This window comes from Xiphophorus couchianus, chromosome 14 (genome assembly GCF_001444195.1).
Source record: "Xiphophorus couchianus chromosome 14, X_couchianus-1.0, whole genome shotgun sequence".
In the NCBI taxonomy this organism is placed as follows: domain Eukaryota; kingdom Metazoa; phylum Chordata; class Actinopteri; order Cyprinodontiformes; family Poeciliidae; genus Xiphophorus; species Xiphophorus couchianus.
Genome location: NC_040241.1, coordinates 15,341,932 through 15,366,632, shown reverse-complemented (window position 1 = coordinate 15,366,632; position 24,701 = coordinate 15,341,932). Strand labels below are relative to the sequence as shown.

Genomic DNA, 24,701 nt, shown 5'->3' with positions numbered 1-24,701 from the left:
GCCAATTGATACATCTTTTGACTACTATACATACACTGTATGTTTCATCTTTTTACATTGAAAACAGCAACAACATTGAAGCACATTGTTCAAAACAAAAACAAGTCAATATATTATCTTACCTGCGTATTTGATTTCATTGTCTCTTAAAACTGTCCAAAGGTGATTGCCTTTAAACATACCAATACACTCAGTGAGAAGATGACTCAGAGCCTTCAGAAGCTTGGCAGAGATTGAATCTTTCAACATGATATTGATCCACATCACACTGCCAAATATTATACTTCTAAAGCAGGGAAAACTATGGCCCATCTCACCTGATCGGAATTCATGAGAGCACTTTTTATTGCTTTTAAAAAAGCAATGTAGAGCAAAACAACCCCAGCAAGATGTCAAACTGAACATCTCTCCAGAAATTTGGATAACACTCTGTGGGTTGAGAATGATTGAGTATCCCCATAAAAACTAAAATAAACAACTTTAAAGTATTTAAAATATGTAGAAGTTATTGCATTGAGATTTGTGTTTTGTAACTCAGCTAGTTAATTTGTCTCTGATTTTTATAATCTACTTTTCCACTTGGACGTAATGCGTCGTTAAGGTTAAAACCATAAGGGGGGGATATGATATTGTATGCATCGCACACTGTCACCTGCTATCTTTAGCTGATCACAGACCCTCCATTTCCTATGTGTATCCTTGTAGATTTGTGTTTGCCTCTCTGTATGCGGCAAAACATGTCTCCTAAAATAAACTTCAACAAGCTAAAGATAACCGTTTGGACACAAAAAGACACAGCTATGTGAACTGATAAGAGGTGCAAGTCTCCAACTGTCAATGCCACAGTAGCCTGTTAAAGCTCACATTCTGACTGTGTGTCTTTGTGTCTATTTTTGTTCTGCACCCTATTCATTAGGGCTGATGACTGATAGGCTACTTTGTTGGCAGCAGGAGTCCATAGCATGATGCAGTCACCTTGGGTCTGAGTTAGGGTGACTGGCTTCTAAATAAAGAGATGGTTGCCTCTCAGTGGATCTGCCTATTGTGCAGCACTCAAGCACAATTATCTGGGTAATGTCACATGCTGATGAATGCGTGAATACTGGTGGTTGCATCAGAGATGGGACTGAAGAAAGCCAAACTGACAAGAATTTAACAAATGCAATGGAATGATGTTCTCTTTATCACTAGGCATTAATTAAACCCTTCAACATATTGCTGTTACGCATAAATCCATATTGAGATAAAGTCAGATTTTAATAAAACATTTTGACTAATTCAACATACATATGTGGAAAGGCTCGTCTTACAATGAGGATTGTTCTTTAAATTCTTTTTGCATTTGGGTCTAAACATCTATGGACAATTTTCAAATTTCATACCAACAGCATTAAGTTTATTATGGAGCCACCGACTTTTAATTTCAGAATTCAAACTTCATGGGATGTTTGAGATGCTTTTGACAACCTGGAATCAGAAATCCCAAATTCTTGTAAAAATGGGATTCACAAGTGTAAATGTTTTTTTATTAGCATTTTATGTGGTCAAGCAACACAAAGTGCTGATTGCACTTTGTTCTGAAAGCCGTGAACCTGGATTCTGACTGTGAAAGCTAAACATTAGAACACAGTTGTATTAAAGGGGGGTATTATGTCAAATTTACATTTTGAAGAATTTTATCATAATTTTAACGTTATTCCATCATCAAAAACATGCCTCAAGTTTTGCTTTGATTCTTTCATAATGTTTGAGAAAGCCTTTAGGCTCACATGACAAATTGGAGATTCATGATAACCCCTGAAGCGAGTGCCATTGGAGATTCACAAACTGTTGCACGTCACACAGCACCCCCAGGTCAACCCCACCAGACTAGCAGCAGCAGTAATGAGCAAACATCTATTGAAACTGTGAGTAGGCTGAGCGTGTTATACAAACTACTTTTCAGGTCGGCACTCCTAACTATGGTTGTAAATCATGGAGGAGCATGGTTGTGATGGCGTGCTGACGACGGAGTGTTGGAAAGCGTTTAGTTCAACTAAAATAAATAATTGTCATGTTTACAACAAAATAACTGTCTGGTGTTGGTAGAAATGTGGCTCTTATCAGTCACATAAACACCACCCTCCTGCCAGATTGTTGGTCCCTTTTCACATAAATGAGTCATTTTCAACTTTGAAAACCAGGTTTCATCAGAAACTAAGTGACACAAATGGCATATGTAGAGAATATTAGTCACTCCTTAATTAATCCACTCTAACTCGTTGAACTCGATGCATCTTATTGAGGGAAAACATATGTTAAGATCTGATTGCCTGATTGCAAAGACTGCAAAGCATTGCAGCATTGAAATCAATTCAGAGCCTAAGATGGTCTTTGGCAGCCTAACAAACTTTCAACATCCTGTTGCTTCTTGTGGATAATGTTCACCATAATGTTTAGAAAAAGGTCCAAAGCATAAAGACCAGCAACATAAGAACAAACAAGAATAGTCTTCATTTCATTTTATTCTACACATTTCTATGGCAGCCTAAATATCTAAACATTCTACATGGAAAACCATGAATAGCACCATGCAGAGAGGCAGCAAGACTTTTGGACTATATTTAGAGGTTATGACATTTGCATTGTGACGCTTTTTAATAGGTGTAGTTGAAAACTGTTGAGCATTTTTGGAATACTTTTGCTTTTTTAATCATTGTTAATAACAGTAACAGCAGAAAGCAGATTCAGAAACTAGGGCAGGGAACTGAGGTCGCATAACTTGCCCTTTTTCTGCCAGTTCTAGTGAGCTCTAAATAAAAAAAAAATCTTCTGACTGCTCACAGCAGTTACATCAGCACAGCAGCTGAATGATTGCTTTTCCTGCCCTGGTTCTGCTAAACTAATTTGCATGCTGAAATTACTATCAAACTGACAACTTGCAGTTAGACTGCTGGTTTAGATATTATCCAGATAAGACATGCAGAAAAAGATGATATTGTTTAGAGTGCAGCTGTGAGTGCAGCTTTGTTATTTAATCTGAATGTGTCCGTTATGTTAAATAAAGCCGCAAAGGGGAAACGGAGCAGGTCCGGGTAAAGCTGCTGCTCTTCTGCATTGAAAGACCTCAGTTGAGGTTTTTCTGACTGTGTAGAATCCTTTCTGTAGTGTCGCCTTTTGGAGATTTTATGGGTAGATTGCTCTGGTAGGTGTTTTCCACCAATGTGGTTCGGAACCAGTTCTGTCCGTAATTGAGTTTTGTTTGTTTTGTTTTTTTTTGTAACTATGAATATTCTTCATACTTATTGTATTCTCCACATCCATACTGTTGGCTAGAATATTTACTCCAGCGGTTCCCATTTTTGTGAGTTTCCAGTCTTGTCCTTTTATGTCCAGCAATCAGGTACAACACCTTGCATGACTGCACAGATTGCACTCAGAGAAAGGGGAGTTTTAACCAAAGGGACCCTTAGCGTTAATATCTGTTTTGAACTGGGGAGGAAAGACTTAGGAATGAAAGCTTTCACTCATATAATATCGCTGCCCTCCCACTTCTCCATTTCCACTCAGATTTCCCTGACGATCCATAAAGACACATCCATTTGAGAGGGTGCATTGATTTTCAGGAATATCTGGTGATAAAATGCACTTGTGCACCCATAGCCCCTTTAACTACTCAATTTGAGGGCCCCTGATTTGGCTGGGCCATGCAGGAACAGTAAACAAAGCCACGGATTGGAAGGGAATACTGTAGACAGGAAGTCAAGACAATGTTGCTATTGAAGATGCTTACAGGCAGGGATGTGTTTATAGATTTCAAAATTTTCTAGAGTTGATGGAATGATAGTTAGAACAAAAATAGTTTTTCTCATCATTAACTTGTAAATTTGCTTCTAACCTCCCAAGAAGATTTGGGAAACAGGGGGGGAAATTGTGCATTCTACCAAACTAAAGTGAGTGCATGTCAGCCATATCTGAAAAAAAGATGTGTAGTCGACCATATTGAGCCGAAGGTAAGAAAAAGCGGTTTTGGTTCAAAAAAGCTCTGAAGCTAGCATCCCTTTCTAGCTAATAATGAAGCGGCATCCCAGTCGCGCCACTTTATCATGATCAATGAATCTCTGATTTTGATGCAATAGAAAACCATTCACTGGCAGCAGTCTCCAGGCAAAGCATTACTCATCATGTCTTTGACACCACCTACGAATTGGGTCATTCTTTTAAATTAAAAGGGCTCATTTGTAAATATACACTTGCAGCCAAAAAAAGGAGAGAAAACACTATATTCTTATTTTGATGTATGAAAGACTAAAGCAAAGGGCTCAGGTGAATTAATGCCTTTCCAGAATGGTGTGCCGCTTACTTCACCTGGGCATTAAAACTAGAAGGGATGGGTGTGCAGATGATCGAGCACTTTTGTTTAAATCTGGCATTTCTGAATTTATGCTGTTTATTAGAGTTATTTGTCTAAGCTAGTGCATCCTACTCACCATGTCAAAGGGAACATTAATGATAAAGTGCTGTGAGATGTCAATAAGATGCCAATATATGTTCCCTCTACATCCGTCTTTGTCTCATTTCTCCATTAGGTCTCTCTCCTCAACAATAGTCGGGTATAAATCTTTGTTCTCAGCTGGAGAGGCTCAAGTCAGGAGACTGAATCGTCGTTGCTCAATAGAGAGCCTCTGTCGTCTCATAGGGTCTGACTGTTATTGAGCACCTGGGGTGTATTCAATAAACTCAAAGTTTGTGCCTACTTTAGCCCAATAAAGGAGCCCTCTGTATCAATTTGCCAGTGAAATATGGCACACATAATTTGTAATGATGTCTTCGAAGACAAAGGCATGTTTTTTAGCTTCATGGAACGAGCTGAATAAAGGAGATTTGCAGTCAGTGGCTTCTAAATAATATCTATTAGGTATGATTTTCTTTTTTTAAGGTACTCATGTGTCGATGCTTTGTTGTTTAGATTTATCTGTTTTCAGGACAGAGTCACTGATGACGACCTTGGAAAACTTATTGCTCCTCTTAAGTCAATGTGTTCACTTTTTCCCACAGAAAGTACTTCTGGTTCAGAACTTCTGAGTTTAACTGTGTCTCTCCTGCTGGATGGAGCCACTAATTTTTTACAAAAACATCTTCTCATCATGTCACAAGGACAGGCTTCTCTCTGATATCTAGGCTTTCACAAAACTGCAATCAAGAACACAAAAACACACATGAAAGCCTTCAAAAAATGAAGCTAGCATCACAGTACCAAATGATTGTTGGACATCATCTACCCTGGTGACATGTGACTACATATTAGTTACCATTACTAAGGAAACTACTCATAAACTGAAATCCAGGGATCTCTTCTAGACTTCATTCTTTAGATTTCTTCACCATAGCGGCTAAATCTCAATCTGAAACTCAGGGCTGTCATTTATCCTTCCACACGTGGTCCAATCCATCTCAACACCAAGTGCTTTGGCTTATCCACACTTCCCAGACCCAATGTCAGACTAATCAGGTTATTTCCTCTCGATCAATGTCGCAGTGCTGCCCTGGCACAACTATCATCAGGACTTGTGTCATTGAACGTGGGGGAAAAGCCCCAGACCTTGAGGGTTAGTCCCCACTTGAGTGTGGTGAGTGCCGTAAGACTGTCACAAGTTCAGCTGTTGTGTATCATGTTGGTGGTGAGACCAGCAGCCACAAGAAAACGAAACACGCAAAGATGGAAGGAAAGGAGGGGGAAAAAGGCCATTACAGCCCTCTGACAATTATTCCATACCGAACAGGCTCTTTGCTCAATCCAATAAGGTTGCTCCAGGATAGCTTCGAGTGAGAGTAACAGTGATATTTGTTGGGCTCATTATTGGCAGTGGTTGGCAGGAATGGCTGTATGAAAGAATACATAAGTGAAAACGAATGGCAAACTATTGTGGTGCTGTACAGTATGAGGGAGTTGGGGAGTTAGCTGTGGAATGCTAATAAGCCTTCTGGGGCGTTGAGCCGCAGCAAATCAACTCCTCAGAGCGCATCATGGCCCGGACTGACATTAAAACCCCCTTCCCTTCACCCCCATGAAACACACATTCTCATCTTACTACAGTCACACAAGGAGACAGGGTGGTGAAGGAAAGAGGGAAGGAATATGAAGGTTTATGAGTGTGTATGGGTGTGTGAGGTGTGTGATAGGGATCCAAACAGTTAAGAGAGGAAGAAGGAAGGTGAGAGAGCACAAAAAAAAGCAGCAGAGAAAAAGAGAATACAAAACAAAGCAACAAAGTTTGGGGAATTTAGAAGAAAACAGCTCAAGTCGGAGCAAACATTTTGGGCATTTCTTATGGCCCACTGCATTTCAACTACCCATTTGCTGTCTTTTATGTGCTTTTCACTCAACTATTCAGTTTTCAGTGTGTGCATGGCTCATTTGGTGTCACATAAGATTGGTTACAATTCAAAATTGGTGAGTAGCAAAACTCTGACCCTCAGTTTCAGTGAAACTACTGTTTTACTTTGCTTACTAATTAAACTATTTTTTTATTAGCATACATATCCAAAAATGCAGCTGACAAAAGTCCATCTGACAGAATACTGTTGAATCAATCCTCTGAAAATAGAGCTAGTTACTTCAAACCTACCAAGACATGGATATCCACCTAAATGTAGGAGAGCTTTAATCGAAGTAGCAGCCGAGAGCTTCAAGGTAATTCTTGAAGAGCTGCAGAGATCCACTGAATCGTTGAAGAGATCACTATTAGTTGGCAACTCCACAAATCTGTCCTTGGGGGATAACTTTATAGAAGAAAGGAGTTGGTGAAATATGGCCAATAATGCCCATTTGCAGATTGCTTAAAGCCAAAGATGCTCTGGTCAGTCAATCTGGCCAAAATGGGACATTTTATATGTGGAGAAAAACAGGCCTGTGGAGCATGCTTGAAGAAAGTCAGGGAAGATGCTTGAATTGATGGAGCTAGCTATATGGTATCTTAGGAAGAAAACCCAAGTTGCAACAAATTGGAGACTGCTGCTCAGATTCACTTTTAGCAGGACAATAACCCTAAACACACAGCCTGCAACAAAGTGGTTTAGATTAAAGAATATTAATGTATGAGAATCGTTCAGACCGAGGTCTAGTTGAAGAGTTTTGGCAAAACTTGAAAATGTTAGTACACTAATGATTCCCATCCAATATGTCTGGCTTTCTGCAAATACTGAGGTGTCTAAATATGCAAAACCGATAGAGACATGGACCAAAAGCACTATTAGCCACATCCCAGAATTTCCTTCCACTTCACAGTTATGCTCTACTTTTTATTACTCTTTCACCTAAATTACCAATAAAATCTATCGTTTCTGGTTGCAATGTGACAAAATGTGGAAAAACATGTTAGTACTTTTGAAAGGAATCGTTTGACTGCACTGTCCTGGTGAATGTTTTGCTAGTGGTCAATCACCTAATGGCTTTATAGTTCTAGCCTCTGTTCCCATAGTTTGAAGGGTATTCATTTTCCAAAGCAGTTCTTTTTGTTTATTTTATGTGTTTAGGAGGTTTTTTATTATCATTTTCTGTTTTAGTCAAAGAAAAAGATATTTAGAATGGAGGATCAAAATAACCTGTTCTGGGATCTGAGCCAAGGAAGGTCAGCACACAAACAGGGCAGCAGACAAGACATTTTATTATCATTTTTAGTCTATTGCAATAATTGTGCAATGATTTTATGTCAAATTCACCAAATTCTGTTTAAAAGTCCACAAAACGTCTTATCTGGTGGCTGACATTTCCCTGATAGCTATCAAATACTCCAAACCCCTTCTGATGAGTTTGAACGATTGCATCAGGTTTCGTCCTCTAGGTAACTCCATACCTGCACAGTCATATGTGAGTGACAAAATGGGCGATTGCGCCATTCTTGAACGCCTGCATGAATCCATGCGAATTTGCCGACAATCAAAGACAATGACACACAAACAAATTGCTTCGCTGTGTTCTGCTCTTTTTAGAAGACATGCCAGCATCAGCATGCTGAGCCCACAGCATCCCTTCTCACCTGGGAGCTGTGTCGGACCATTGAGGTGTGCTAAGATACTACACGCTCCAGGGCGTCCATGACCTTTGCAGTACAGCCATCAGAAACTCTGAATGTGTAGGGGAGGGAGACAAAAAGAAAGCCATGCAATAAAAGGAACAGAAGGTTGTGTTGCACCAATTCCACTGACAAGTTAATGTTGCAAATGACTCCCTCCAAAAAGCCCCTCCATCAACCAGCATAAAAATCATGTGTTTATAGCTGCCTCCAAAGCATCAGTGCTCTTACGTGTAAGGGTGCTCAGCGCCCTTTTCTGAACCATAATCATGTTCGTACACCGTATACTGATCCCATTTATGTCCAAGACTCCGGGGACTGTAACATTGTAGTGGCTCTATCTCTTTGTAGTGTTAAAGTACCTTACAAGGGCTGTTACTTTAACAATGACATAAAGGGAATGTTATGCTGATTATTTAGACAGTGTTCTTTGAAACAGCGTTCCACAATTCTTTTCATTGAGGTGGTGTAGAACAAGTGTCTAGGAAGTTGGTGAGTAGACCGCATCAGCAGCAAATTTATGTTTCATGTTGGTGGAATTTATTCAATGACATCTTCATTTCTGCCTTTGTTGATGAGAAGGAAAATGATGCATACTTGGCGTCTTACAATTTTCCTTCTTAAGCTCTTAAAATAAGATTTCAAACATGATTTGACTGAACTGGAAATGAATAAAATGGATCAAATAAAGTCTTGGTCTGTTCACGAGTACAACTCTAGAGTATGTATAAAACTCCAATAACAGGGAATTTCACATTACCATGCAACTTACAAAATACCTGTACTTGTGAATGGTCATGACACGACCGGAAATAAGTCTTCCTGTGGGTGTTTTGAGTCATTTATAGACTCTCAATGTATGGATTCTAAACTTTCCAGTGATGTCAAACACATTTTAATACAACAAAAGGAAGAAGATATGGCAATTTGAATATTGGTGCTCTGCAAACACGATCAGGGAGAAAGCAGCCCACAAAATAACTGTCCCCAAATCTGATCAGCTACCTGGTGGTGTTAACGGAGGCTGTTCATTCACATCATTTATCAATAGCCCCACCCCTTAGCATTGACTGTCAACAGGCATAACTGGGAAGGCGTGCAGACAAAAGTGAGCTTTTAGGGCAGGCACGGAGGGAGGGTTCGCTCTGTGGGGCGGGAGAACAGCAGGGGAGATTCAAGGATTCCTCAAACATGCATGTATCAGTCAAAGCAGCACTCCAGGTATGTTTTGGATGAGTGAATAACACTATTACGTGATATAAAGCACAAAAAAGTTGATTTGGCATAATACCCCCCACACACACGTGCTCCCCTTTATGAGGCAACAAAATTAATCGTAGAGGTGCCAGTTGTTTACAGAAATGCATAATGCAAACATTTTATTCATGTGACGGCTCTATTGTAATAAATGAACCTCCCTTTAGTTCTTTCCTAGAGATACATTTATCGTCTTCATTTGACAAGCAAACGTTTGCTTTTAAGAATTCATTTTAAGCAAGAAAACCTGAACATTCTTACCTGAATGCATTCACTTTGTCAATAACTGAACAAGGCAAATAAATTTTCTCCTTCTAAGACCCATCAGCGTGCAACATAAAAACACAAATCTGTCTCTCTTCCCCCCCGTTTTCTTTAAAAAGGTGGTGCTGCGAGGTTCCCTGAAAATACTCAATGTTTTGTTACTCCCACGCACACAACAGCAGCGACCGTCTCCCTTATGATGGAAAGCAATCTGATATCTCTAAGCCTGCTTCATTTAAAATATAGTAGTGTGCTGCTTCGCTTCTGAGAGATGCTCCCTGTCTTGTGCATGCGTATGTTTGTGTGTGCCTAAGACTCTGAGATGATGCATAGACTCTGACAGTTTGACAGATGAACAGATTTAGAGAGCTCGAAGGACCCCGCCTGTTCAATGTAGGCAGGAGCAATAGTGTATCTGTGCGCGCGCGTGCGGGTGTGTGCGTGTGTTAACACTAAGTTTTGCTAAAGGTGCATTTTATGCATTTCATTGATACAAAAAATTTAATAGCTAGACATATGGAGGAGTTTTACCTACGCCTACTGCGCTACAAAATATGTAGCGAATGCAGACATGAAGGTGAGCAAGGTTTTTAGGATGGACCAGCCAAAATTAACTTGACTTTTTTATGGAATGATTCTAGAACAAAACACTTCCTATATGCATATGTTGCTGCCGGTAATGTTGAAAGGCTTGACACAAATTCATCTTTTGTTGCGCTGTCACAATACAATAATAATGGTAAGTTTCTGTTAAATGTAGCATGACAAAAACTGTTAAATTTCAACCATTCAAAACAACATTTTTTTGACAAATACGCTTTGCTCTTCTGTCCAGTTAGCTGGATTTTGATGTAATCAAAATCAAACTAATTTACTCATTAGTGTGGCTCTCTCAAAATAATGTTCTTGTTTTTAAAAAGAATTTTTTTTTGAACTATTACTGAACCATTTTCATTATATAAAAAGCATTCCTGTGACTAGGGTCAATGTTGAGTCATTCTAAGAAGCCATAATGAGAAGTTTGTTTTTTACGCGATATGATATCGTCTCTTTTGGCCACTTGTTGGCATAAAAAAACCAAAATCTGCTCCTGATTAGCTGATCAATGCCTTCTGAGAACTCTTCTCCCGAAAACTGGAAACTGGAATCTATTTTGTGTCGTGAGGCACACAGAGAACTGGACTTACTAGAAACCAGACTCATTAGGCCCCAGTGACTTAGTCGTTGGTGCCTAAAGCGATAAGCGTTTGGCATTACAAGCTCTGCTAGTCTGAGTGACTCTGTTATATTTTCAAGTCACTGAGGTGTGTATAAATCTTCAGTAATATTTCAAAGCTTCTTTAATTATTTATGAATCCAAAAGGAGGAGCCTTCGGACATCTAAACATTCAGTCCCGAATAGAAACACTCCACTGCAAAGGTGACCTGCCGGCTGAGCAGCTACTTTATCTAGGTTTTGCATCCTGAAACCGAATGTGTGGAAAAAATCGATGTGGTTCCAAAATGAGAGAGGAACAGGTAATGGACCAAAGTAAGGCATCTTTTTCTAATTTATCCCTGACATCTTCTGATAAATCTATTGGCAGGAATGAGCTATAGAAACTGACTGGGATACATTTGACCAAAACATAAACACATTGCATCTTTCAGTAATATATTGTCCTAAATTGTGAGTAAATTCGTCTGGTCAAAATAACATGGTTGTATTTTCTAATATGCATTATAATTATTAATTCTCTTATACTTCTTGTTTTATTTTCAGTTCTTTTAATTGAAATATACTTGAGTTCATTATGTTTAATCATTTATTTTAAGGGAATAATTTACAAAACGGTTTCAGGATCAATTTTATGTTCAGGGTAATTCATTGTTCTTCAAGTGGAGAAAATGTATATTTTCTCAAAATGAAAGTTTGAGTTTTAAATAACTGATTTCGGTCTCAACCAAAACACATTTTCCCCATAAATGAACAACTCTAAACACTGGGGCCTAATTAATGCCATCAGCAGGTGGTATTAGTTTTATTGACGAATTACAAGACTGGTATATTTCTAAATAACGTGACTGAGATTTAAGCACTAATATCATTAAAAGTTGCTGATTTCTGCCACTTGAGTTTAGTTGCTGCATCTTTCAGCCAACACAAGGAAGATGAATGGAGGCTGCCTACTTCATTTATTTAGTTTCTGCAATGTGCAACCTTCAGCAGGCATTACACACAGAGAACAGAGATTCTCATTTCCTTTATGATAAAAACGCTATTTATGTGCATTTACTTTGTCATAGCAAATGGGACTAAAAGCTTACAGTTGTGTTTAAATATGCATTTCTGTATTTTTAGTTTCTCTCCACATTTAGTCCTAGGAATTATTCATTCTACATGGAAAAATACACCTCGGATGATCAAAGCGGGAAACCTAGGCATAATATCTTCTTACCTTTTTCCTGCAGAGGGGAAAAATATTGTAGATACACAGTAAAATGCTTACGACTGCTGTCTGCTTCAGCTCCTCCCAAACCTTTATAATATTGCAGCTTGTGGGAGTGTTTCCTCACAAAACATTTTCATGTGTCCAAAAGGATCACAGTTGTTCAATGCTGTGTGACAGATAACATTTGAAGGCGTGGTATTAGTGTCTGCCCGTAAGGACAACCGAAGTTGTATTCTTCCAAATTCCCAAATCCCAGAGACATTGACACAGTTATCTGACACACAAGTACTAACAAAATATTTTGGAATTTAAGAAGAAAATGTCTTGCATTAATGAGTCATCAGGCCTACTTTGCGTCCCCCCCTCCCCCTCGTCTATTCCTCCCACCCTCATCCCCTCCTCTCAGCTTATCATGCTCAAGTCCCAGCGTCCTCATCCGGACACAATGTTCTCCTGTCAAAAACTGCAAGACACAAACAAAACGCTCACTTTGTCTGGCTAAGCAAATAATTACTCCGATTAATTAGCCATGCCGCAGATAGCTGAAGGCAAAACTTCCATTTAAGTGAAATAATTAAATAAGTAAGAAAAGAAAAAAAAAAGAGTTAAAATACTGCAGAAAACAGCCGCAGCATCACCACTGGAGGGTGCGCTCTGGTGCCCTTCTCTGACAAAGCCTGGGAAAGCAGATGATGTATGGTATGGGCTTTGTTCAAGCAGGGAGCTCTTTACCTACATTTTTTAAGTTGACTTTTTGTTGCTGTATGTCTCCGAAGGGTTTGTTCTGAGTGAATTAATGGAGAGAGGAAAGTATATAAGATGAATGAATGTTTTTGTTTTATGAACAATGTTCATCCAAATAATAGTATTTTTTGCATTTCCTGTAATCTCATTTAGATTCTTAGTAAGCGGCTAACATTTAAACCATGTTAAAGTTTTAATTAGAGCAGAGTGCCTTTATTTAAATAGTTCATTATTTAGTATCCGTCAGAAGCTACTTGGCTAGTAGAAGTTATTGGCAACCATGAAATATCGTAGTGGCAACATAATAATTTGGAAATGCCTGCATTGAGCATGGATAGGGAAGATGGCTGGAGCTAAATATGTTTTTCATGTTATTACATGAACAGCAAGAGGTGGGGGGATTTCAAGGTTTGCAAACATTTGTTGAAAGTGCTGTAAATATGCAAACTTTCTGTCATAACTAATGCACTTATATAAAAACTGGATGTGAGCGTATTCTGCTTCTTTCTGTACGCAAGATTATCAGAAACATAAAAAAAAAGCATAGTGCAGAGTGAATACTCATACTTCTGATTTCAGTTTCATGGCAGGGAATCCACTCAGAGAGACATCTGCAGTCATAAAGAGCTGCTTCAGTTAGGTTTCCAGTAAATGTGCAGCATATAAATTCATAGTTGTGCAGTTTTTTGGGGGGGGGTTCTTATTGCTAGGTTTCTATTACATGCTTTGCTGTACTTCGGTGGGTTGTCTCTCTGTGTTTGCTGCAGAAGAGAAATCCCAACTTTGTGACTGTGTGTGCACACTATCCCTTCAAATACAGTGTTTTATTTGCTTGTATAAAATGTTTCACTTCTTTTTATTATTGTTTTTTGTTGTTGTTGTTGTTGTTGTCTTTCTGTGATCTTGTGTCACCCTTTGGCTCCATTAGCTGATTTAATACTAATAACTCTTGCAAATGCATATTTGCACCAAAGAAACCATTGGATTCTGACTGGGATGATGCACCAAAAACTTTGCTGCACCAACGCATGGATTCATACTTGGAAAAACAGCAATATGATACACTATTGTTTGTTTGTTTAGAACATTCAGTCACATTAAACAGAAATCTCTTCCTTTTTCGTATCTAGTTTGTCCATCTAATATTTTGCCTAAATCGGAGATAAAATGCTGATTTGAAGTGGAAGATTTCCCAGTCCAGAAGAGGATCAAAAGCTTGATTTTATTTTCTTTGGGATCTTTGGGACCCACTACTTTACACCTCCTAGTGGATCTTTAAAGAAGCTCAGTCTGTTTCACTAACCTGAAATGTGCTTTCTCCCTTCTGGCTGGTATTCCTAAGAAGTTTGCGATTTTGATTATTGTGACAACTAATTCACTCCACTAACTAAAATGTATCTAATTTCACTTTGAAACGCTGCATTGAACTCTTTAGCTTTTCAGTCCACCTGCTCCATGTAGTTTCTGTTTCCTTAATTTTGCTTTTTCATCATCACCAATATTCCAAAGATAATCCTCAGAGCTTGAGACGCCAGCTTCCCACTCGCAGTTCACATCACACTTACAAATGATTAACAGAAACGGCATATTACCGTTTCTGTGTCCCAGCATAGGTGGGTGGATAATCGAACCAAACATATTTGCGGTATTAAGACGCCTGGTAACCCTGTCATGGCTGTGGCAAACATAATTTAGAGCTCTAACAGGTGTGACAGAGAGAGCTGTGCATATGTGTGCGTATGCACTTGTTGATGTATAACCCAAGTTGAAATGAGAGTCTTCTCACATAACGATGCATGACCCAACAGCCGGATTCCTATATGTTGCATATTGCCTGTGGTCAAATAGGTGTACTGTATCTTCTCTCCAGAGATGCATCTGGAATTGGTAAGGACAATTTTAAGTAAAGTATCTTCAGTGCCTTGCAAAAATGTTCATGCTACTTTTTCATATTAAAGCCAATAAGTGAGAAGCAGATTTGCTGTAATTCCATTTGTTTTGGGGGTATGTAGGTGTCTGCCAAACTTTCACATCTAGAGATTTGAATTTTTTGCCTGAGTTTAAGACTAAATAGAGAGTATCTGAGATCATCAAAAGACTTGCTATAGACACTCATTGTGGATTTAGGCCTTGACTTGGACTATACCATTTAATCACATAAATATTTTGTAAGACCATTGCATCATAGCTTAGGTTCAATAGGCTGCATGATGTCACCATCAAAGTCTCAAGTCTCTGCAGTCTCAAACAGGTTGTCCTGTATTTGACTTCCTTTGTGTCCCTCGGCCATAAACAGCAGTTCTGCATGGAGTGGAGCTAGAAGTTGTCCTGTCAAGAGATTCTCCTGCCTTAGTTGCGGATCACTTAGACTTAGACTGACTTTATTGTCATTTTGCATGCACAGGGTGTATACAGAACGAAACTTCGTTGCATACGGCTCAGGATGCAATGAAATTTGCATCCTAGAGATGCCATGCGAGGGGGGGCTCCTTTGGTGTTTCCGTTCCTGTTTCTCTGATTAAAACCTGTCTGTTTAGGTGGATGGATGTGTCGTGGTAGATTTGCAGTTGCACCAGGCACTTCTTGCTTTTCATGCTGTTTTTTCTCATGTTTTCTCAAACACTTCCTTTTGAGATCTTCGCAGAACAGCTGAAATTATATTAAGATTACAGGTAGTCTCTATTTATTAATTATGGGACGTCTGAGGAGTGTTGGCTGCAATGGATTTTATTTAGAGCTTTGAAAGTGGTGTGAGTACTTATACTCGCCATGCTTTTTAGATTTTTAACAAAAAGAAGGATTTCTTATTATTCTACTTCCCATTTGCGTACTAGTACTACTGTTTTGATTTATCACATGACTCATAGCAGAATCTAAAAAAACACCAAGAAGTGTAAATACTTTTTTAAAGGCCCTGTATATTCACATTAAGAATGGCTCTTCAATCTCAACTTTTGTCTCTGAGACAAGCAGCGAGCAGCATTCGTCTTTCTGACTTTGCAAAGAGACTTCATGCTCATCTCCCGCGCCCCCCACCTCTCCAAAATCTCTCTACCCCCACGTCAGGCATCTCGTCTTGATCCAATAGATGGACCGCTTATAGCACCCCCCAGGAAACAGCAGAAGCCATCTTGATAAAATCTGTCATCTATTTTATTTTTTCCTTATTCTTATTTTTCAATTTGGCGGCTGGGGAAAGGTCAGGATTAGTTATCGACGTGACTGTGTCTAAGCCAGAGACAGGAAGCTACAACCGCTGCTGTGGGCCCCTAGAGCCATTTTCCTCAGCCTCAGCAGTAGCCCTAATCTGTGTAGTTGTGTCAGGACATGATTGTCCTAGCACCTGTGGGTTTGTGGTTACAGTTTTTGTTGTTTTGTTTGCACTTAAGACGAGTACTTGTGTATTTAATTGGAATCATACTTTCATCTGTTCTTATTCTGCTCTTGATGCTGCTTTCTTGTCCAAGCTGGGTATTACTTGTATGTTTCAGCACAACAAAACTGAGGAAAGCCATTCGTCGCCATCCGTCATTAATCTCAAGTGCCTCTCAAACGCTGTTGTTTATTATTTAAAATCAGCGTATGGACTCAATTGCTGATTTGTGTCAAAGGTTCCTTAAAGTGGCACCATTCTGCTGGCCAAAACTGATTACATTTCCACTTTCTTGCAACATCCCACTTTTCTCCTTTTACCTTCTGCCATCCATCCCGAAACGAGCGGCGATTCCCAGAGTGAACGGCTGCTGTCTCACAGTCCCAGACCTGTGAAATGATGATGGAGGAGCAGGGGGTCCTCACCCATCAGTCTTTATTTCTGTTTTTCGCCCTCCCTCCCCACCATGTCCACACCCACCCATACCTAAAGTATGCCACATTGTGCACTGGTTCTGGTCACTCCGACGGTGACAGACGTTCCTGGTCGCACAGTTTTGGACACCCATCCTCCCCGAGAATCCACCCCGACCCTATTTTGACCTGCTGGCCTGATCCCCCCTCTCATGGCATCTCTAGGTCAGAGGTGAGAAAGAGAAGACAGCAAACATTATTCGGAGCAGAAGACTTGCATTCGCCTCTTTTCTCTTCCTCAGATTTGAAGCTATCGCCGTAGTAATTCGTCTCTTGCTACCAATTTGTTTCGAGCAGAGCATTGCATTATTTAGACGATGCTTATCTCGCCCTCAAAATCGCTATCTTGTCGAGACCGGTGCAAAACGCCGTCCGTATCTGTGGCGCTCATCATCTCATTTATTAACTAAAAGGAAATCCGAGTAGAGGCAGATATGCAAGAGTGATTAGACATTCAAAAATGTTGATGCTATCTGTCTGCAATTGGTTTTTTCTTCATCTCTCAGCGACTGGTGGATTTTAAAAGACATTAGCCACATACTGTAAGAAATAAATCAAACAAATGGATTAGCAGAGCTAAATAGTTGTCAGGAGCCTCAAAAGGCCTTATGAAGACAGATCTGCCTCTTATGGAGGCAATCAGGTATGGAACTTATCATAACAGAAATTAGGACTGGGGCCCATTTTTTATTCAACAACCCAAGGCTACATTTCCATAAAAAAAACTAATGGCCAAGTATATTATTCAGCTAAGTCGAGCTACTGCTGGCTCCCTTATATTTTTAAACGCACACACTCTCATATGTATATATGGTATGATATGATGATGATCTTTTAACTAAATGTTGTTAGCAGGCCTGATGAAAAGTCTTAACTCCAGAACTATATCTCTCCTGCTTCAAAATGAGACATGGATACTGGTTGTCATCAATCGCCTTAACTGAAGAATCAAACTGTTTATTAGATAATTATGGAATTATTATATTACATATAACCACATAAAACAAATGTATACATGCTGACAGTTTACAATTGCTACATATTTAAAATTCCAATAAAAAATATTTGTCTTCCAGTAAATTCAAGTCTAAATGAGATTCTGTACGCGATTCCGACGCCAGAAGAGCTGTCGTAGTCCAACCATCGCACCGCAAAATTCAACAATCCTTTTTTCTCCCACAAACCCTCACAAAACGCCGCACAATTCAACACTGTGCTGCTAGCGCTTCACAACAACTCATAGGTGGAAGAAAGAGCGCTGCCCACCACAAACAATCATCCGGCCGGAACACGGTGCGCTACATAATAAAACGTAATTTCACAAAGCTTTGAGGCAAATAAATTTTCCTCAAGGAATTTTAATAATCGAGGTACTCGAATCATTCGAGGAATCGTTTCAGCCCTAGTAAGTTTTTATATTTTGTGAAAAAGACGCTTCTTAGAAGTTGATTTAGAATTTTTAGTAAAACTACCATGACCAAAAGACAAACGCAAGAAGGATTTTGAGAAAAGCATTCTTGTTTACTCTGTACTGTTTGAATTAATTGAAAAAATATATTAAAAATTCATTTCTTTATTTGTTAAGCAGATGCTAAATTAGGTGCAGATTTGGACATTTATAGTTGATATGCACACAACTTTAACTTTCTAGTAGAAAAGTGTCTCTAATATAATTCTTGGTGTTTGCACAATATGTGTCAGTCGGCATGAAGGAAATACCTATGTCACCTTCCCTGCATTAAGACAAGTAGTGATGTGAAACAAACTAACAACAATAGTCTGTGGTGGGTAAAAGCACTCAAGTTAATTTCCAGGGCTCCGAACAAGGCCTATACTTACAGTACATCCAATAAAGAAGCAGCATACTGACTATAACTGGACAGTCTTCACTTTGAAAAGATATATCATTTTAGTCTCATTACACCTCATACTCCACATATCTTTAAGTCATTATTCAAGCTTTACCACTGTTTTGCCAAATTGAGGTTTAGGATAAAGTAGGCTTTTGATTCTGAACTTCTTGGTTTATGCAGACCTGCCAGTGAATGCTCCTAAACTACAGAGCAAAGAGTCTTTAGTTCAGGAACCTGTTTCCATTCAAGCGTCATGCATTCGTAACTTGGAAGATTGTTTTTAGAGTTAAACTCCGACATTCAGACAGCTGGCATGTGAAAATGTCATCACTGCCCCCACATGAAAATGGGAAGAGAAGGGAGGCAAACCAAAAGGCTATTAAAATCTGTGATCATTTATTTCCACTCCTTCGTCTAATCCATCTCTCTGGGGAATGGTTCTGTCCTTATCCACCCAAGGCTACCAATCTATTCTCCTGTCTGTATCCATGCATCAAAATGAACCTGTGAAACACTCAGATGTTCTCCTTTTTTTTCTTCTTCTTCAACCCTTTCTTGTCTTCCGTCTCTGTCTCCGGATGGCTCAGCTTTCCTGTTCTGGTTACTCCCCCCCCCCTCTCTCTCTTCCTTTTCATTCACCGGGTTTCTGTTGGGCTCTTTGTCTTTCTGTTCTCACCTTTTCTCTCCTCAGCGCTCGTTCTCGCTTTCTCTCTCTCACCCTCTTTCCATTTCATCGTGTCAAAAATGTCTTCGCAAATCCAATCCAAATCGTATCCCAACAAAAAGGGAGCAACGATGACACTTTGTCAATGCCAATTTAATCCGCGGAGAGCAAGGTGTATGTAATGCTGTGCGTGTTCCGGGAAGCTGTCCGACTGCATTTGGATTTGTGCAGATCTGGTACCTGTTCAGATAAACAGAGAGGAAAATTACACACACCAGGCTCATTTTTCATAATGTACCTTTATTTTCTTCTTTTTCTTATGCATAATTTTAGAGACGTATCTTTGTGCGAGTTTTGATAGATTTGTTTTCCTGGAAGATATCGGAGCACTTGAGGGCATCGGCGTGGAGGAGGAGGAGGCGGCTTCCCTCCCTGACTAACCTTGTATTTTGGGATGATAAGAGTAAGAGGTCTGAGGCGTGCGGCTCATCAGTCAACACCTCACCAGTCATGAAACGGCAGAGGATAAAAGCGTTGCCTCAAAACCAAGGTCCAACTCCCCATCAGGCTCGCATCCCCAAGGTTAGCCACACCATTGCGCTGTCACGTCAAGAAATAAAAAAAGTACCGCCTGGCTTTTTGTCCAACACAAAATCCTTTCGCTAATGCCTGCCACAAAGTCCCAATAAACACTCTGTGAATATTTATAGACCATTAATAACCTATGTGTAAACCGCTAGTGTCACCAAACGGGTGAAGCGGTTGATGGGGAAAGACTGCGAGAGCCTTAATGTCGACCGAGGCTATCCTGAAGGTAGATAAATGAGCCTCGGCGTCTCGGAATCGCGCGCACGTGGGATCAGTTGCCAGGAATCCCAGACGGAGAGGTCTGTGATCTGCGCCGGTCCAAACTCCAGCAATATAATTGGCGAAATTGTGTGATGAATTGCAGCCATTTAGCTTTTCTTTTACTATCTGCAAGCTTCAGCGAAGTTTCCTGACTAATGTACAGCCAGCTGGGTTTCTAAGGGTAGAGTTGGGAGAGGACTGGGGCGATGTTAAATATGTACAATTGGGCAAGTAATTAGATTAAAAAGGCCCTAAATGAGCAGTGGACCAGGAACTGAAATCCAAAAATCCCTCATCCTTTGAGAGACCAGAGCACAACTTATTGGAGTATATGCTAAAAATTTAAATAGAGCATTTTTTAAAAAGTTGGGGTTTTTTATGTTGTTTCTTCTCTCTGGTTTTGAGTCTTCCACTGCTAATCTCTCTGCTCCATCAGACTAAGAAAGAGATGTTCAGGTCTCAAGCAATAATGAAGCAAAACCTGTGAAGCCTTTCAGGGTAAGAAGAAAACAAGTCCTTTTAAGATGATTTGCATTTAATTTATCACTAGCTGCTCAAGTTTTGTGTAGGATCTTGTCTGGTTTTACTTATTTACAGTACATTATAGATTCCTTCAGTACTTGGGGGATTTTATTGACTGAAATGCATATAGAGTGTTTATACTGAATGCAAAGATTTACTGCGATTGGGAGGCTGCACTGTTTGTTTCAAATTGCTAAAGTTAATCTGCCAATGCTAAATAGTCTGTATTTAACCGGTGTCTGAACAGTTTGTTTGAATTTAAACTTTTATTTTAGATTCAATACACAGAGAGTGATGCATTTCAAAAATGTGTTCATATAAATATGGCTTAGTGCTAATGAAGCCCAAAGTTCAGATTCAAAGACAAACTTAATACAATATCAGTAATGTAGAAATTACTATCCACATAATTGCAGACACAATAATAGGAACTTGACAGTTATCCAGCAGTCCCTGATATTGTCCACAGGGAGTAAAAGTCACCAAGGATGATTGAAGAGTTGGCATGTCAGATTGTTATACCAAAGGATAATGATAGAAAGTTGGGTGGAAGGAAGAAGTGTGGTAGTCATGAGATATCATTAGGAATCATTCCTTGCCCTAACTCAGAGTGATATCTTTCCTAGGCTAAAGAAATGACTTGCTTAGTTTCACAGTTTCACAGTCAATGATGATTTTAGGAGCCATGTTTGTGTCAAGGTCTTGGGTTGTTTTGGGTTCTTAGTTCTGATTTGTTTCCCTTTCTTATTCTGATTAGATCAGCCTGTTTCTGTTTTGCTTTGGTTCAGTCCTTTCTTAGTTACTCTAGTTTTATTAGGTTTTAATTTTACAACAATCTTGTATCGAAGCAGGAACGCAATGGGACAAATAGAGCCAGGGCAGGATTTAGAAACATGAAAGTGCTCCAGTTCCTTGGGGGCCCCAGGTTTTCTTTATGAATGTGAAACAATATTCGCGGACTAACATGGGGCGAGAGTAGCAGTCATCAAAGGTACCCCATACTTCCGCTCATTTCCCATATCCCCAAACCCTCCCTCTCCGCCAGTCTTCTTACTTTTCAGAACTGGCATGGATTAATTACATCGCGGCACAATTTACACACCGCTGGAAGTGCGGCAGAGAGTAAAGAATGGTTGAAATGTGAGCCCGGTGACACAGCGTTACAATGCTAAATTGCTCTGTGTGCCGTCCATGTTTCGCCTCTATTGCTTTTGCGGGGAGCGTGTTTACGAGGCCTGACTCGGAGGTAAACATCGGGGCTATACAGTTAAAAAAAAAAAAAAAACTCCCTCGCTTATATCAAGACAGGCGCAGTGTTTTATGTTCACGCTGGGTCTTGAGCTATTTTTGTTTTTCACATGCTGGAAACTGCTCTATTGCTTTGTTCAAATTACAGCATGCATCAAGTAAGAAAAAAAAAAAATCCAACATTTCAGATTTCTGCCTGTATTGCAAGTATTTATATGTGCGCTTATTGGTAAGAAAGCTCTAGTGGAAAGCTCCTCCAGTGCCAGCATGGAGCTGCCTCAGAGGTGTCAGGAGCAACTGGCGAAGTGGGCTTCCTGCCAGCTCCCCTGGCTGCCCTGCCTATGAATGGTTCTTTTGTCAAAGGTGGCAGTGAGGACACTTCAGCAGGCAGCAATTAACACCACCTAAAATTAGAACACATGACCAGTGCATCTGGTGCTTAAAAAAAAAAAACTAAAACAAAAAAGAAAAAAAATATTTTTCTGAATACAAATCATTTAGGACATTAAAAACGAGCTCTGTTGCTGACACGAATGTGATCTGAGCCGTGTAAATGGGGGCAATCACATGTCGAAGGCCAGAGGGCCAAAGCCCCTGGGTAGACTCACCGAGTTCAGTCAGGTGAACTGAGAGAAAGCAAGCGACACAAGCGAACGCAACTCTGTTTAAAGTGACCGCTGGATCAATGTGCTAAAAGACAATGTCAAAGGTCAGACTGCTCTGACGGTGGTTGCTAAGGGAATTATTGTGACAGCCACCAAGATGGAAAAATGCTTTCTCTTTCTTGTGACCACATGTATAGATTTATGTATAAAAAAATTCCTTTTACAACTCTTGAGATTTTTCTATGAAATGTTAAACATGCAGAATACAGACAAAACCAGTATAAAAGTATGAAATTATGAAAATCTTACTAAACCTTTCCTGTGTTTTTGTCAGATAGGATTATTAAAAATAATTGCACTTAATTACATGTTGGAAAGAATCAAGATCCAATTTAACGAAAATGTTAAATATGATAACAACAGATGTTGTCTTGGCTTTGCCAACTTCTGATTGGCGAATTCAATATGCTGAAGTTATTTGACAGAACAGTTGAGATATATTTTAATGCAACTCAAAATGTGTTACCTACTAACCCTGCCTGCTGGTGTGGATTGATGGGGAAAATAAAAAAAACAATAATGTTCTCAAGATTTCATGTAGAGAATTGTAGATTTCCACAATTCTCTTGGTTCATCGTTGGGAACAATTTCCAGATGTTTAAAAATGTGAGGTTTACATATGCACACAAATATATGCAGATATAAAAAGGGTGGCAATGTCCAGGTATGGACATGTTTTGGTGAAAAATGTGTGCATAGAACAACAGCAAATGTGAAAATGCTGAGATAAGAAGAGTGTCATTATCCACTGTGGAACCAGTCCTGTCCTGAAAAGCCTCTCCGAGAGGAAGAATATATTATTCTAAAAGTAACAAGAGAAGTCAATATTCAGTTTACAAATGCACTCCGTGGCACAGCTTTGATATTTACAGAAATGTTCAGAGTCAAGAGGGTTGATGAAGCTGAAATTCAAATATTTGAACACTATGGCTGCCATTATTTTGTGGAAACAGGAGAAGCTTGTAAACCTAAAACAAGCTTCACACCCAAAATGTGAATTATTTGGAGTATTTGTAGATGTGACATCATTTGATTTGATTTGATTTGAAAGAACTTCTTCTCTGACCAGCTGTAATTCAAAACAGACAGTAGGCAGAGGGGACAAATATGAGCAATTTAAGATCTGGCATGCTGGCAGTCTTGAATCAAATAAAACTGAATCTTGAAATTGAATCCAAACACGATTTTTTTAAAAAGAGGTTTGGAAATCATTTATTTTGGTATACGTTTATGTTTTAAAAGTCTTAAATTTTACCATCAGTTTTGTATCTTTACTTTGGCTTTAAACATACCTTAATAAGTAGTATATCAATCTTATCTAGTGAAAGCCTTATGTTTTTCTGAGCTCATATGAGAAAGATAAAACTACTTCATCTGAGTGGCAGTCCTCACCAAGAACAGCAGCACTGATTGTAGGCAAACAGAGAAGGGAACATTTGGTCAATGAGATTCACATGCTAAGAAGAGGAAACGGTAATCCTTTAACTTATAGTTATTGCTGCATATTTGAGTCCTCGTCGTCTTCTCTTTTTTTTTTTATTGTTACATTCTCTTTCATCATTTAGTCTTTGATTTTTCCCTTCCTTTCCTAATTTCGTTCTCCATATGTCTGCAATCTTTTCCCTTATTCTTCTTCTCAGCAGACTGATATAAAACTCCTTCATAAATTAACTGAATTATGTTTGTGTGGCAGGCAGTGAGACGCAGCTACAGTACGAAATAAACAAGATGCCCGTGGAATTGAAAAGAAGGACGCTTTCCTGCTGTGCATTCAAATTGCTCTGTGCGTTCTGACAGGCCACTGTCTCCAGCACGTCTGGGATATTGGCCGTTGTGGAGATGCTGTTTATTTGTGTCCGTTCAGTCTCAGGATATCTTCAGGTTTGTCCACAGCTTATCGTCCCCTTCCTTGGCAGGTGCTATCATGCGGCTGTGCTGTCAGTATACTGTGTTGCTCCTAGAATGCCTTAAACCCTTGAGTCATGCTTTGTTCTAGTTCGTTTTTATTCCATTTTTGCCGTAAAACAGTAGTTTGTCATTGTCTTATTTTGAATCATAATGGTGTTTAATAATATCTAAGTGCTCACCTACTATATTTTTGTTTGCAAAGGTCAGCCAGTGAAATACTAAATCGCGTAACTACACAAAAAATAACCAAGTGTCTTAATCTATCTCCTGTTTTGAATTGTGCTGCAGAAACACGGAATTGCCCCGCTTCGAACAGCCTCTATTATCCCCGGAATCGCCGGACGACAGAACAGGCAAGAAAAATGACCGGCGCGCTCTAGCTATTCCCCGGAGAA

General features: G+C 39.4%; 1 long non-coding RNA gene across 1 annotated transcript in view; it reads left to right on the top strand.

Moving 5' to 3' along the window:
• The window catches only part of LOC114156780 (uncharacterized), a 34,867-nt gene extending 10,166 nt beyond the window's left edge, over positions 1–24,701 (top strand). Inside the window, exons 2-3 of the long non-coding RNA XR_003598015.1 lie at positions 24,092–24,279; positions 24,595–24,701. This is a non-coding gene — a long non-coding RNA (uncharacterized LOC114156780). The remainder of the gene's footprint in view (positions 1–24,091; positions 24,280–24,594) is intronic.